The following is a 13,670-nucleotide window of genomic DNA, read 5'->3' as shown; positions in this document are numbered from 1 at the left end:
TGCACCCGCCCCACCCCTGCCAGTCACTGCTGCCGTGGCCTCTGCCCTCCGTCGGGCTCTATCCCTCCCACCCACCCCCACCCCCCAGAAATCAGGAGTCAGATCACTGGTAGGACCCCCACCTGGACGCTGAGGGCTTTGAAGGCTGTTGGGCGGCCTCAGCGTCGTGGTTCTTACCCTCTTGGTGAAGGAAGGCACGATGGTATTTTGGAGCGTGCTTGGGAGCAGCGGGTCACCCATGGTTAATTCATACAACTCTGTCTCTACATTACACCTCGGCATTTCTGTTATCCCTGCCTCAGCGAGCGTGGGCCTCCGCTGAGTCAGGCTTCAGCGTACCTGCCAACCAATAAGTTAACCCTGGAGACAATTAGAGCCACCCCAGCTAATCAGCCTGACACCCTGAATCCAAAACTGCGGCTTGGTACGTCCGTATTAAGTTCAGCTCAGTCGGTCCATTCACAGATTGTCTCCAGATTTTTGATGATATGTAATAGCAAAGCTTTGCCCAGATTTTGATTTGGGGTTGATATTCAATCCTGCCCCATCCCACTGGCCATCTGGGGACCCCACTGTGATCTGAAGACACTGAGGGATGGTGGGACACAGGGAGCTCATTAAAGGGGCCCTGGGCAGGGCCAGCATCATCAGATAGCAAGGAGAGGCTGCTTCAGCCCCCAAGGGGGCTCAGTGAGTATGGGGGTTCGGGGGGGGTCAGCATCACCCCACACCCTCCTGCATGGCTTCATGCAAAGGCTGAGCTCACTCTTTCCCAGTCAATGGTCTGACGTCCATGGAGCAGAGCTGGTGAAGCCACGGCATCAGTGAATGATGTAACTTGCCATGCTGCTGGCTCAGATTTTTTTTTTTTTAATTTTTAAAATTTTTATTTATTTTATTTTTGGCTGTGTTGTGTCTTCGTTGCTGCGCGCGGGCTTTTCTCTGCTTGCGGCGAGCGGGGGCTACTCTTCGTTGAGGTGCACGGGCTTCTCACTGTGGTGGCTTCTCTTGTTGCGGAGCACGGGCTCTAGGCACGCAGGCTTCAGTAGTTGTGGCACACAGGCTCAGTAGTTGTGGCTTGAGGGCTCTAGAGCACAGGCTCAGTAGTTGTGGCGCACGGGCTTAGTTGCTCCGCGGCATGTGGGATCTTCCCAGATCAGGGCTCGAACCCGTGTCCCCTGCATTGGCAGGTGGGTTCTTAACCACTGCGCCACCAGGGAAGCCCCTGCTGGCTCAAATTTTGAGTGTCATTTTTGGTTGTCTCACCCTTATGGCTGCAAGAATTGAGATACTTTCAGTATAGAAGTCCTCGGGCTTTGATCTGGCTCTTGAGCCAAGAATTTAGGATTTAGGAGACCATCTTCTGTTCCTTCAACTGTCCAGCACTGTAGGAAACAGCAGCCCATTCCCACAGTCTATTTCCTCATTCCTCACATTCTCTTCTAAGGCAATGGAGTCTCAGTCCCAAAACCCCTGCTCTCAACGGTCTCTTCGTTCCAGGTGATTCCTGGTGGCAGATTGGAATTCCCATTTCCCTCTGCATGCTGTAGGATTCCAGGTCTGCTCTGAATTTTTAGTGTCTCCAGTCCCAAACAGTCCAGATAACCAACCTCAGCTTCTCTAAATATCCTCCAACATCCATAGCCTGTAACACCTCCTGGCACCAGTTTCTATATAAGGCAACATTTTTAATTGCGGGCAATAGAAACCAACTCAGGTTAACTTAAGCAGAAAAGGATGTCAGAGAACAGATACTCAAAAGGATATTCAAAGAATGTTGGGTGACTCATGAATCATGAGTGAACTGGAGAGTGGAGCTTGTGGTATGCAAAAAGGATCAATACTCCCAGACGACCCATGAGGTCAGCCCTCCAAACACCTGCTGAATGCCACAGCCCCTGTGACCTGCACGTCGCACACGCAACACCCAGACCTGGGTACTGCTGTCCTAGGGGCTCAGCAGGGAGGGGCTCTGCTTCTTGGGAGCACGAGTTTTGTTTTTAAATCTTGGGTTGGTGCATCTGATGGGTGAGCCTTGAAGGCCTCAGCTATAAGGAGTCTGAGAACATGGGTGGCTGGTATTTTTAGTTTCTATAGAGGGGGGTGGTCCATGGGCCTAAGACCCATGGGTTCAGAGAGTGGGTGGGCAAAACACTGAAGCAAATCAAAAGCCAAACGTCTGTCTCATTCTGCACCACACTTCATTCATCTCTTCCAGGCTAGCCCAGGAGGACTCTACCTGCCCAAGTCTCTCTCCCCTCTGATTTATTATCTCTATTTGGCCTTAAACTTGAGGACAGAGAACTACGATTATTTCACTGACTTTTGGATCCCCAGATCCTATCACAGTTGCAGGCACATCACAGGCTCACAGCAAGTACTGCTGGATAATTGGATGAATCTGTCCCACGGCCCAGGGTGGGGTGAGTGAGGCGCTCCCCTCAGGTGCAAAGTTTCAGGGGGACCCAAAATGTAATGATCAAGATAAGTAATATTTCTGGGATTTCCCTGGTGGCGCAGTGGTTAAGACCCTGTGCTCCCAATGCTGGGGGCCAGGGTTCGATCCCTGGTCAGGGAACTAGATCCCACATGCATGCCACAACTAAGGAGCCGGCGAGCCGCAACTAAGGAGCCGGCGAGCCGCAACTAAGGAGCATGCCTGCCGCAACCAAGACCCAGCACAACCAAATAAATAAAATTGAAAAAAAAAAAAAGATAAGTAATATTTCAACACAAGTTTAAAAAATTTTATTGAAGTATAGTTGATTTACAATGTCATGTTAATTTCTGCTGTACAGCAAAGTAATTCAGTTATATATATTTATGTATACTATTTTTCATATTCTTTTCCATTATGGTTATCACAGGATATTGAATATAGTTCCCTGTGCTATCCAGTAGGACCTTGTTGTTTATCCATCCTAGATATACTAGTTTGCATCTGCTAATCCCAAACTCCCAATCCTTTCCTCCCCCGCGGCAACCACAAGTCTGTTCTCTGTATCTGTGAGTCTGTTTCTGTTTGGTAGATATGCTCATTAACAGAAAAAAAATTTTTAATCAAAATGAATGCAATAAATATCCACGATGAACCAAATATCAAATTTCAATTAAAGACAGGATCCAGCCCTACACTTGCAGGATGCTTCAACTGCCTCACCTTAATCTTGGCTGAGTCAGATCCTTTATTTAAATTAAATATAAATATTTTTATTTAAAATTTTGTGCCCAAGGTGAGTACTTCACCGGCCTCACCCTAGTCCTAACCCTGCTGTGCTGGCTCCACGCTCACTGCTTTTGCTTCTTCTTTTTGTGGATTTGGTTTCCTATCGTCACTTTCTATTGCACCAACCATCAGAAACCTCCTCCTGGGTTCCCCACCCCCAGAACATTCTGCCACAGTCCACCTCACTCTCAGCTGGCCCATGAAGTTTGCAGGGGGGCGGAGTGATCAGGTCACTGCTTTGCTCAAAGCCTTCTGTGGCTCCTGTCCCCAAACGAGAGTCACACTAACGCATACAACGTGCAAAGGCTTCTGCCCTGATCAACATTCTGGCCTCTTCCTCCCCAGCTGCTCTGTGCGCAGCCCGCCCTCCTGCCCACAATTTGGGCTTCACCTTCTCCCTTCATCCCTCCTGTGCCGTGCCTTTCCCCACATCTAAACCTCACTGACCATCTTCAAGGTCAACCTCAAATTTGCTGTAAAACTGCCCCCGCAGGAATGTAAAATAGTGCCACTGCTGAGGAAAAGAGTACGGCTGTTGCCCAAAAAATTAAAACAGAATTACTGTGTGACCCACCAGTTCCATTTCTGGATATACACACAAAAGAACTGGAAGCACATTCTCGAAGAGGTGTTTGTACCCCATGTTCACAGCAGCACTATTTCACAATAGTCAAAAGGTGGAAGCAACCCAAGTGTCCACTAACGGATGAATGGATAAGTAAAATGTGGTGCATACACTCAGTGGATTATTATGCAGCCACTTTTTTTTGGCCATGCAGCTTGTGGGATCTTAGCTCCCTAGTCAGGGATGGGACCCATGTCCCCTGCAGTGGAAGCGTGGAGTCCTAACCACTGAACCGCCAGGGAATTCCCATATTCAGCCTTGAAAAGGAAGGAAATTGTGACACATCCTACAACATGGACGAACCTTGAGGACGTTCCGCTAAGTGAAATAAGCCAGTCACAAAAACACAAAAACTGTATGATTCCACTTCAATGAGGTCCCTAGAGGAGTCAAAATTCATAGAGACAGAAAGTAGAATGGTGGTTGCCAGGGGCTGGGGAAGGGGGAATGCGGAGTTAGTGTTTGATGGGTATAGAGCTTCAGTTTTACAAGATGAAAATGTTCCGGAGATGGATGGTGGCGATGGTTGCACAACAATCTGAATGTACTTAAAAGCACTGAATTGTACACTTAAAAATGGTTAAGATGGTAACTTGTATGTTACGTGTATTTTACCACAATTTAAAAAACAAAACAAAAACTGAGGGAAAAAAGACTGTTCCTGTGGCCGGAAGTGAGCTTTCTCTCCGCTGAATCCCTTAATCATTCTACCCAAGACTTCTTTAAAGTAGGAGAGACAGGGTAGCAAGGTCTCTCCATGAGGGCAGGATCTGTGCCGAAGCCACCCATCTGCTCCCCCCGAGGTCTGGCTGGGTGCCTGGTACCAACAGATGTTGGATGGATGAAGGAACAAGATGGGGGCGATGGGGGGGAGGGTCAGCCTATGCCTCTGGCCAAAGCACAGTGGCTGCAGTGAACTGTGGGCACCACCCCCCAGACATCAGTGCAGTCACCTGTCAGTACCTGGGCACCCAGGTACTCTAACCCTGCACACTTGGAGCCAAGGGAGGGCAGGTGTGTGACGAGGTTGGTGGTGAGTGGGGCCTGATGTGGTCCCATTGGACTGTCTCCTGCCTTCCCGGCATTCGAGTCCCCCGCATGCCCGGCAGTCTGGTAGAATAGCTAAGAACACAGGCCAGCTCTGCAGCTTGCTAGCTTTGTCTCTTCATTTGATAAATTGGCATAAAACAGTCCCAGCTTCATAATGTTGTATGAGGACCAAGTGAGATGTTGTATGTAAACTGCTTGGTGTCATGTCTGGAGGAGCACACCTTGCCCATCGCCTCACCTGCCCAGAGGCCATCCTCCCTTTTCCCGATAGACAGAACTCTGATCTGTTCATGGAGCCGGCAGAAATGCTGTGATCTCAGCACCAGAAGATGAATTGTGATTGGTCGAACCCAATCATGGACATCCGATCCCACTGGATCAGTGATTGGTCTAAGTGTGGTCAGGTGACCCTATTTGGACTACTGAGATGTAAGAGGAAGCGTGTTAAGTATGGAAGGAGGGTGACAGTGGAGGCTCTTCCTCAATAAAAAGACAGAGATTTTGAGGGAGAACGCCCTTCCCTATTCTCCCTTCTTCCTGCTTTGAATGGAGATGTGATGTTTAGAGGATCAGCAGCCATTTTGCAGTAATGAGGTGATGAGGATGATGACAAGGTCAAGGGAAGACTAGGAACTCCAGCCCTGACCTTGACAGGCTATGGAACAATGCCAGGATTACTGTTACTACCTCTTGATTTCTTATGATGGAAGAAAATTAAACCCCTGTTTTTCTTCCCTCAGCTGATGTGAATTGGATTTTTCTTCCTTTTACTTACAACTGAATTTATTCTTACAGAATACACTGTCACATAGCCCAATATATATTAGCTTTTATCTAACCTCATATTCTTTTCTATCCTTGGGCAAGATGTACAATTCTCTGAGCGTCTCATTGTGTATAAATTGGAGGTAGAGACACCTGTCTCCCCAGGCTCTTGTGAGGATTAAATGAGACACAGGCTGTGAAATTACTCTGTGGACTCTGAAAGCTTAAGCTGGGAAGGAGGGCTGCTGTGGGCCTCTCTCCTGGAGACCACGGCTCCCCTGGGTGAGGAACAAGTTAACTGTAACAAGAGAAAAAGCAGAGCCCGGCCCCAGCCAGTGGGTGGCCTCACCCCTGTTTCTGGGGCAGGAGGTTTGATGACAGAGCATGATGGAGTGGTTAAGCACTCAAGTTCTGGAACTTAGCTGCCTCTGCCCCTCCCTTAGCCTTGTGGTACCCTCTCTGTGCCTCAGTTTCCTCATTGAAAAAGGGGGCTAATGATAATAGTGAATCAAATAAGCTTAATGAATCAAGTGAAAAAGTACATGTGAGTTCAGCCAACATCAGCTGTTTCAGTCAGCAATTGACATGCTAACACCATGTAACAAACTCCAAATTCAGTGGTATAGCGCACTGAACACGTGCATCTCCCTTACTGGTCTGAGGGACGACTAGACTTGGTTCCAAGCTGCAGGTCGGGTCTAGATTCCCTCCCCCGTCTCCCGTCCTCTTTGGACCAGTGGCCATCTGGTCTTCCTTGGCGAAAGGCAGGAGTGCAAGAGGATAACTGTCAAGCACGTTTCAGACTTTTGCTCATGTCCTGTCCACTGACATCCCTTTGGTCAGAGCAAGTCCCGTGGCCAAGCCCACAATCCAGGTGCGGGGAAGCCATGGCACAGGGCAAACATGCAGCCCCGCTGCAGGGCGGTAAGAGCTGAGGCCAGCACTCCAGTCTGGCACGTTCGCTGTGTCATACAGAGCATGGCATATAGTGGGCACTGGGATAGCAGGAAGCTTCCGGTGACCAGGTGAGGAACTGTAGCAGAGACAAGATTAAGTGAAGACACCATTACCCTGCCCATCCCTGAGGACCTGACACCAACATTAATTTGACTCCACTATGTGCCGAGCCCTCGGTGGACTTCGCTGGCACTGGGGACATGGAGACCAACAAGACAGAGTCCTGCCCTCAAGAAGCTCATGGGCCACTGGGGTAGACAGGCAGGCAAACCAACTCCAGATGAAGAGACAGGGCTGTGATGGTGGGAGGCGGGGAAGCTGTGGGCACATCAGGATGGTCTCTAACTTTGCCAAAGGATGGAGGGGGTGGGAGAAACTGGGAGAGAAAAGACGCCTACATTTAGGCTTTGGGGGATGGGGTGAACATTAAGCAAGTGGACAAAGGAAGAGGATATGGACAGCATGCGCAGAGGCACCTAAGAGGGAGAGAAGGAGAAGATGCACATTTAGGAGGTTGGGGAACAGAGTCCTGCGTGGCTGGAGGGCCGGGTGTGGGAGGAGACGGGGCTGTGGGCGGGGGGAGATGCCATGACACTCACTGACATGCAAAGTAGGGGCTCAGCGAAGCAGTCCATAGGAAAAGGCAAAGTAACTCTTGAAGTGAGCTCTCCCTGCTGGGTGTCACCTCTGCAGGACCCCACAGCTGCCTGCATGTCCCCCATCATGGCACTCATCTGCATCCTGTATTGTCATAGCCTGTTTGCCCTGGGACCCTAAGGCAGTGACTGAGGATGTCCTGTTCCCCGCACAGGGGAGTTTGGAGCCTGGAGGGAGAAACTGACATGGCCTGGCTTGACTGGGGAGGACCTGATCTGTGGATCAGGACGGCTGGGAATTGAGTGCGGCCAGGGGCAGGAGGTGGGGTGGGCAGGACCATGTCTTAGGGGAGGGGTTGGGGGCAGGCAGGGGAGATGAGGATAGAGGGGTTGGGGGGGTCAGATGGGGGTCAGATGGTGGCACCTCTGAGCCGGGTGATGGAGGAGGGGCTGGGGCACCCTGGGTTCTGGGAAGATGTTGAGGTTACATCTGCTCTCCTGGAGAATCAGGCAGCTACTTGGGAGCCTGGCGTGGAGAGGAAGGCAATGACTGCAGGACTTTGGGCGGGGTTGGGCCTGGGGTGGGGCTGCCCAGACATTCATTCAACAAACAAATGTTTAATGAGCACCTACTGTGTGCCAAGCCCTGTGCTGGATGCTGGGACACAGCTGTGAAAGGGAGAAAGATCCTGCCCATGCGGAGCTCATATCCTAGTGGGGGGAGAGGGCAATGGAAGCAGGTGGAAGAAACAGGTACACCACACCAGAGGTCCAAAGATGAGGAGTGCCGAAGGGCCACCTGATGTGGACCTTTTGTGCGCTACTGTGTGCAGGATACGGGAGAGCTGAGATCTCTGCTGCAGGCACAAAACTCTGTGTGTGCATTTGCACCCCCTTCTCTGTGGGTCTGTGGTCAGTGGTCTGTGTGTCTGTGTGCATGTGCACAGCTGTCTGTGGGTGTGGCTGTGAGTGGATCCGTGTTTTGCTGGCAGCTCTGTGTATTCGTGAGTGTGTGTGTGTGTGTGTGTGTATGTAAGGAGGTAGGCGTGACTCAGACCTTCCCCGGCTGTGGCAGAAGCTGAGATCTGGTGGGGAGCTTCTCCCACACGCCTGCTCCCTGGGGGTGGGGGCCCCCATGGTGCCCATGACTTTGTAGGAAGACGGTCTGGGCACAGGCAGAATGTGTTTGCGTTTCCTGGGTGATTGACGATGGGGAGCAGGCTGTCTTCCCGTGACAGATGTAGGAATGTTTCTGCTAATCAAGGCGGAAAGCAGGGGCATGGGGATCGCCTGAGCACCACCCATCCCCCAGCCTTGCTCCATGGCCACCTGTTTGGGGCCTGGGAAGCAGGTGGGCAACGCGAGGGAGAAGCTCCCAGACCTAGGGCGACTCGGCAGCCCACCCCTGCATCCCCGTTCAGACACCACTGGCCTGCCCCCAGCTCCCCCCAGGGCAGTTGGGAGAATGGGGTTGAGGCTTCAGCCCAGAGGACGATCTGGACTTGGAGGGGGTTTTGAGTGGGGGAGGGGGACATTGGGCCCCAGCAGATGGGGGCGGGGCAGGGAAGGAAAGTGTTCATCTTTCCAAGGTTCCTCTGTGTGAGCCCTCTCCCCCCAGCCCGCCCCCTCCCCCATTTCTTTTCTGAGTCGTGGGATAATAGAACCCCAGAACATTACGTGATGGCAGGAAATTACCCAAATAGGGAAACTGAGGTGACCCCAGGTCTCAAGGGGGTGGCACTGTTGTCCCAACCTCAGCGTTGCCCCCAGGGCCCACATCCTCCCAGCCCATGGCTCTCCTGCTCCTGTACTCATGAAGCTTCCGTGCTGAGCAGGGGTGGCTGTAAACACGATCCCCCAGACCAGTGTGGTCTAGGCCCCCGCCACTCACCCACGAAACAGGCGACTCCCTGCCCTGTCTGCACACATCCCTGGGGACGAATGTGGGCCCCGGATATGTGATGCCCTCTGAAACTGAGGGCCGGATGGCCAGTCTGAATGGCTCCCACCCCCAGAGCCACTGGGAGGCTGTAGGTGGGGCGTGATCCTGGTGTCTTGTGTGTGTGTGTGTGTGTGTGTGTGTGTTTACGTGCGTGTGTGTGTGTCCTCTCTTACCCGTCGCCCTCCCCCCACTCATCCAGTCTTAGCACAGCCCTGTGGGCTCGTGAGGGAGGGAAGGACTTGCTGACCCAGTGACTCGCCTGGTTTCCCAGGCAGGACCCCTTGGGACCCAGACCCAGCCCCAGCCCTGACCCTGGCAGTCCCTTGGCCCAGCCGGTCCAAAGTCACTTTCTCACGTTTGGCTCAGAGACACCTCTTCTCCCTCTCCCTTTCCCAGTCAGGGAGGGGAGATGCGCCTGTGAGTCACCCCGTGACTCACAGAGACACAACCAGGGCCTGGGAGGGGTGTGTGTGTATGTGCACTAGGGCAAGTGTGCTTGCATGTGTGTGCATTCAGGCAAGTGTGTGTGTTCACGTGTTAGGGGGAGGAGCCTGAGCTGGGGTGGGAAGGGCACAAGCCTTGGCTTTCTCGCCTTTAAAATAGTTGAGGTCATTGCAGCTAGACCGCCACTTAGGGGGTCACTTGGTCACAGTTAGGACAGGACGGTCACCTCCAGCAGATGGGTGAGACCTGGGTACCAGGTCTGCTTTGCCCAGACAGGGGCTGACCCTGTGTACATGGGAGCCCAGTGGCTGCTTGGATGGTTGCCTGGGGAGTATTGGATTTGTCCCCAGTGGGAGGCACCGGCAATAAGAGGTGCTAGAATTCACTTAACAAGCATTTTACTGATTGATTAATCTATCGATTGAACAAATATGATTGGGCCGCGTAGGGGGATTTGGGGTTCTATGCTATAAGGCAGTGTTTCTCAAACATTAATGTGCAAAATAATCCCCCGGGGATCTTGTTAGAATGCAGATTCTGCATCAGCAGGGCTGGGTAGGGCCCGAGACTCTGCATTGTAACAAGCTCCCAGGGGAGGCCAACGCTGCTGGTCCAGGAACCACATTTTGACAGACAAGAATGGAAAGGGCGGTGGGGTTCCCTGGTGGCGCAGTGGTTAAGAATCCGCCTGCCAATGCAGGGGACATGGGTTCGAGCCCTGGTCCGGGAAGATCCCACATGCCGCGGAGCAACTAAGCCCATGCACCACAACTACTGAGCCTACATGCTGCAACTCTTGAAGTCCGCACGCCTAGAGCCCGTGCTGCACAACAAGAGAAGCCATTGCAATGAGAAGCCCGTGCACCGCAACGAAGAGTAGCCCCAGCTTGCCGCAACTAGAGAAAGCCTGCGCGCAGCAACAAAGAACCAACGCAGACAAAAAAAAAAAAAAAAAAAGAATGCAGAGTGTTAGGAAGGGAAACTCTAGGTCAACTCAGCAAAGTGCCTGGCCCTGTGAGTCTTCCGGCAGGCCCTGCACCACAGCTGTGGGATGGGGTCACCCAGCTCATGCCTGAGGTCCAGGGGTCCTGGCTCAAGAGCCATGAAGGTGGCCAGAGTTCCCAGAGAATAGCAGCTTGTTCTATGACTGAGCCCTGACAGCAAGTAGGTTAGGTGACTTGAAAACTCTGTGTCCTGCACCAGTTTCCTGAAGACCTACCAGGTGCACCTGAGGGGCATGAGCTGGGGGGAGCCAGACCTTGGGAGTTGAAATCTGGTAGGGGAGCACGTGGAGTTGGTGTTGGCAAGAACCATTGAGGCTACTACTCTGCTCCCATTTTACAGATGGGGAAACAGAGGTCTTGGGGGCGGGCGTAGACTCAAAGTTTCATGAGTAATTGACAGAGCCAGGACTTGAACCCTAGCCCTCTTGCTCTTGGGGCAGGATTCTTTCCGTCCCCAGAAGAGAGCTCAGGGGAGGGACGGGGGCCATGGCAGGGCTGGCTGGGGCCAGATTAGGGTGGAGCTGGTGACCTGGACCTCATGCAGGTCCAGAGAGGCCTAAAAACTTCCATTTTATTGAGGTTTTTGGTTATATTGAATGCATGAAGAAATATCCAGGGACTTCCCTGGTGATCCAGTGGGTAAGACTCCACGCTCCCAATGCAGGGGGCCCAGGTTCGATCCCGGTCCGGGAACTAGATCCCGCATGCATGCCACAACTAAGGAGTCCGTATGCCTCAACTAAGACCTGGCACAGCCAAAATAAATAATAATAATAATAAAATAAATAAATATTTAAAAAAGAAATATCCAAATAAGGTTAGCAAAGTCAGGCTGTGTTTTAAATATTTTACATTGATCAAACTAACACTTATAAAACAACCTACCACGTGATGATTGTATGTAGATCCTTATTTAGAAATAATCTCAAAAGTCAGTGTAGGTGGGGCTTCCCTGGTGGCGCAGTGGTTGAGAATCTGCCTGCCAATGCAGGGGACGCGGGTTCGAGCCCTGGTCTGGGAAGATCCCACATGCCGCGGAGCAACTGGGCCCGTGAGCCACAATTACTGAGCCTGCGCGTCTGGAGCCTGTGTTCGGCAACGAGAGGCCGCGATAGTGAGAGGCCCGCGCACCGCAATGAAGAGCGGCCCCCACTTGCCACAACTAGAGAAAGCCCTGGCACAGAAACGAAGACCCAACACAGCCATACATACATACATAAATAAAAAGAATGTAAGCAGACAAGAATAGCATTAAAAAAAATAAAAAATAAAAAGTCAGTGTAGGTCTTCCCTGAATATGAGGCCTAAGCCCACAGGTCTCCTGACCCTCACCGGTGACAGGCGCCTCTGTGTACAACCAGGAGTCTGGGATGGATGCAGATGGAGGGTGGGGAATGGAGGGCAGGAGGAGGTACCAGATGCTTGGCGTGAATGTGAGCTCCCAGGAGCCAGTATATCTGTGTCTATTTTGTCCACTGTCCTTTCCTCAGAGTCTAGAATAGTGCTTGGCACGCAGTAGGCTCTCAACATGTATTGTTGGGTGAGTGATGACTGAGCTGTGGTGTGGCTGTGGCCATGAAGACAGGGCGCAGGTGCAGAGAACTCTGGCCATCACTTGTCCGGGTGCAGTGGGGCCTCTTGTTTCCTCCAACTCTGACCAAGTGAAGCCGGGCAGAGCCCAATGCCTGGGTTCTGATCCGGGCCTGCCATGTGATAGGGCAGGTCACTTCCCTTCTCTAAGCATAAGTGTTCTTGCCTGTAAAACGGAGGTATGTCACGTCACACCTTTGGGGTCTCAGGCAGCATCTTCAATGCTTTGAGGTCCTTTTTAGCTCGAGGATCCAGAGGAAAGATTTGGGAAAGGAGGGCCCAGAGACAAAGGGGACAGAGGGACAGTTTGTGCCCCAAACCAAGTGTCTTGCAGATGCAGAAGTTTTATGGTAATGATTGATCAACGGAGAGCATGTGTGAGGTCCCACACGGACCAGCACACACCAAACATGGCTACAGTTTTCATACCATCCCCACAATTAGATCTCACATTTTCAACAGTTATAACCCCCCAACCCACCCCAAGCTGGGCTGTTAGCCCCAGTTCTTCATCTTAGCACAAGGATGTCTGAGAGTGACATACACATGCTGTAGCAAAATTTCCATGCAGGGTCCCTCACTTTTCCTTAGATCCCCAGCCAGCCGGTCCCGCATAAACCCAAATGTTTGGCCTGCTACCCAGAGCTCGAGTTGGCTCCTGTGATTTAGGTATCCCCGCTAGTCCTCATCCACCCTGGAAGTCTGCCAGGGCTTGTGTCAAGCCCTCCAGTTTATATTTTCTGGTATCATTTCCCCTGTTTTCATGTGAAACCACATTTGCCTGCCTTTAGCATCTGGCTTCAGTCCCTTTCTCTAAGCTTCCTCAAAGATGACAACAGTGGTTCTGGCGCTCTGGTCCCCCAGCCACAGCTGGTCCCTGGAAGCTGAGCATCAACTACAGCTCTCATGGAATGGGGGCTGGGGAGGGGAAGAGGGAGGCAATTCTGGCTAAAGTCTCTTTTTTCTAAATTAAACTTTTAATTTTGAGATAATTGTAGATTCACATGCAGTTTTAAGAAATAATGCAAAAAAAAAAAAAAAAAAAAGAAAAGAAGTAATACAGATGGGACTTCCCTGGCAGTCCAATGGTTAAGACTTCACCTTCCAGTGCAGGAGGTGTGGGTTTGACCCCTGGTGATGGAGCTAGGATCCCACGTGCCTTGTGGCCAAAAAGCCAAAAACATAAAACAGAAGCAATATTGTAACAAATTCAGTAAAGACTTAAAAAATGGTTCACATCAAAAAAAATCGTAAAGAAAAAGAAAAGAAATAATGCAGAGATACCATGTACCCTTTACCTAGTTTCCCCGAATGAGAACATCTTGCAAAACTGTAGGACAACAAAAACCAGGATGTTAAGATAGATACGGTCAAGGTAATGAACATTACCATCCTCACAAGGATCCCTCCTGTTGCCCTTTTATGGCCACACCCACTTCCCTCTAATCCCTACCCTTTCTTAACCCCTGGC

Source organism: Balaenoptera musculus, chromosome 10 (genome assembly GCF_009873245.2).
Source record: "Balaenoptera musculus isolate JJ_BM4_2016_0621 chromosome 10, mBalMus1.pri.v3, whole genome shotgun sequence".
In the NCBI taxonomy this organism is placed as follows: domain Eukaryota; kingdom Metazoa; phylum Chordata; class Mammalia; order Artiodactyla; family Balaenopteridae; genus Balaenoptera; species Balaenoptera musculus.
Note: the sequence above shows the minus strand (reverse complement) of the source record.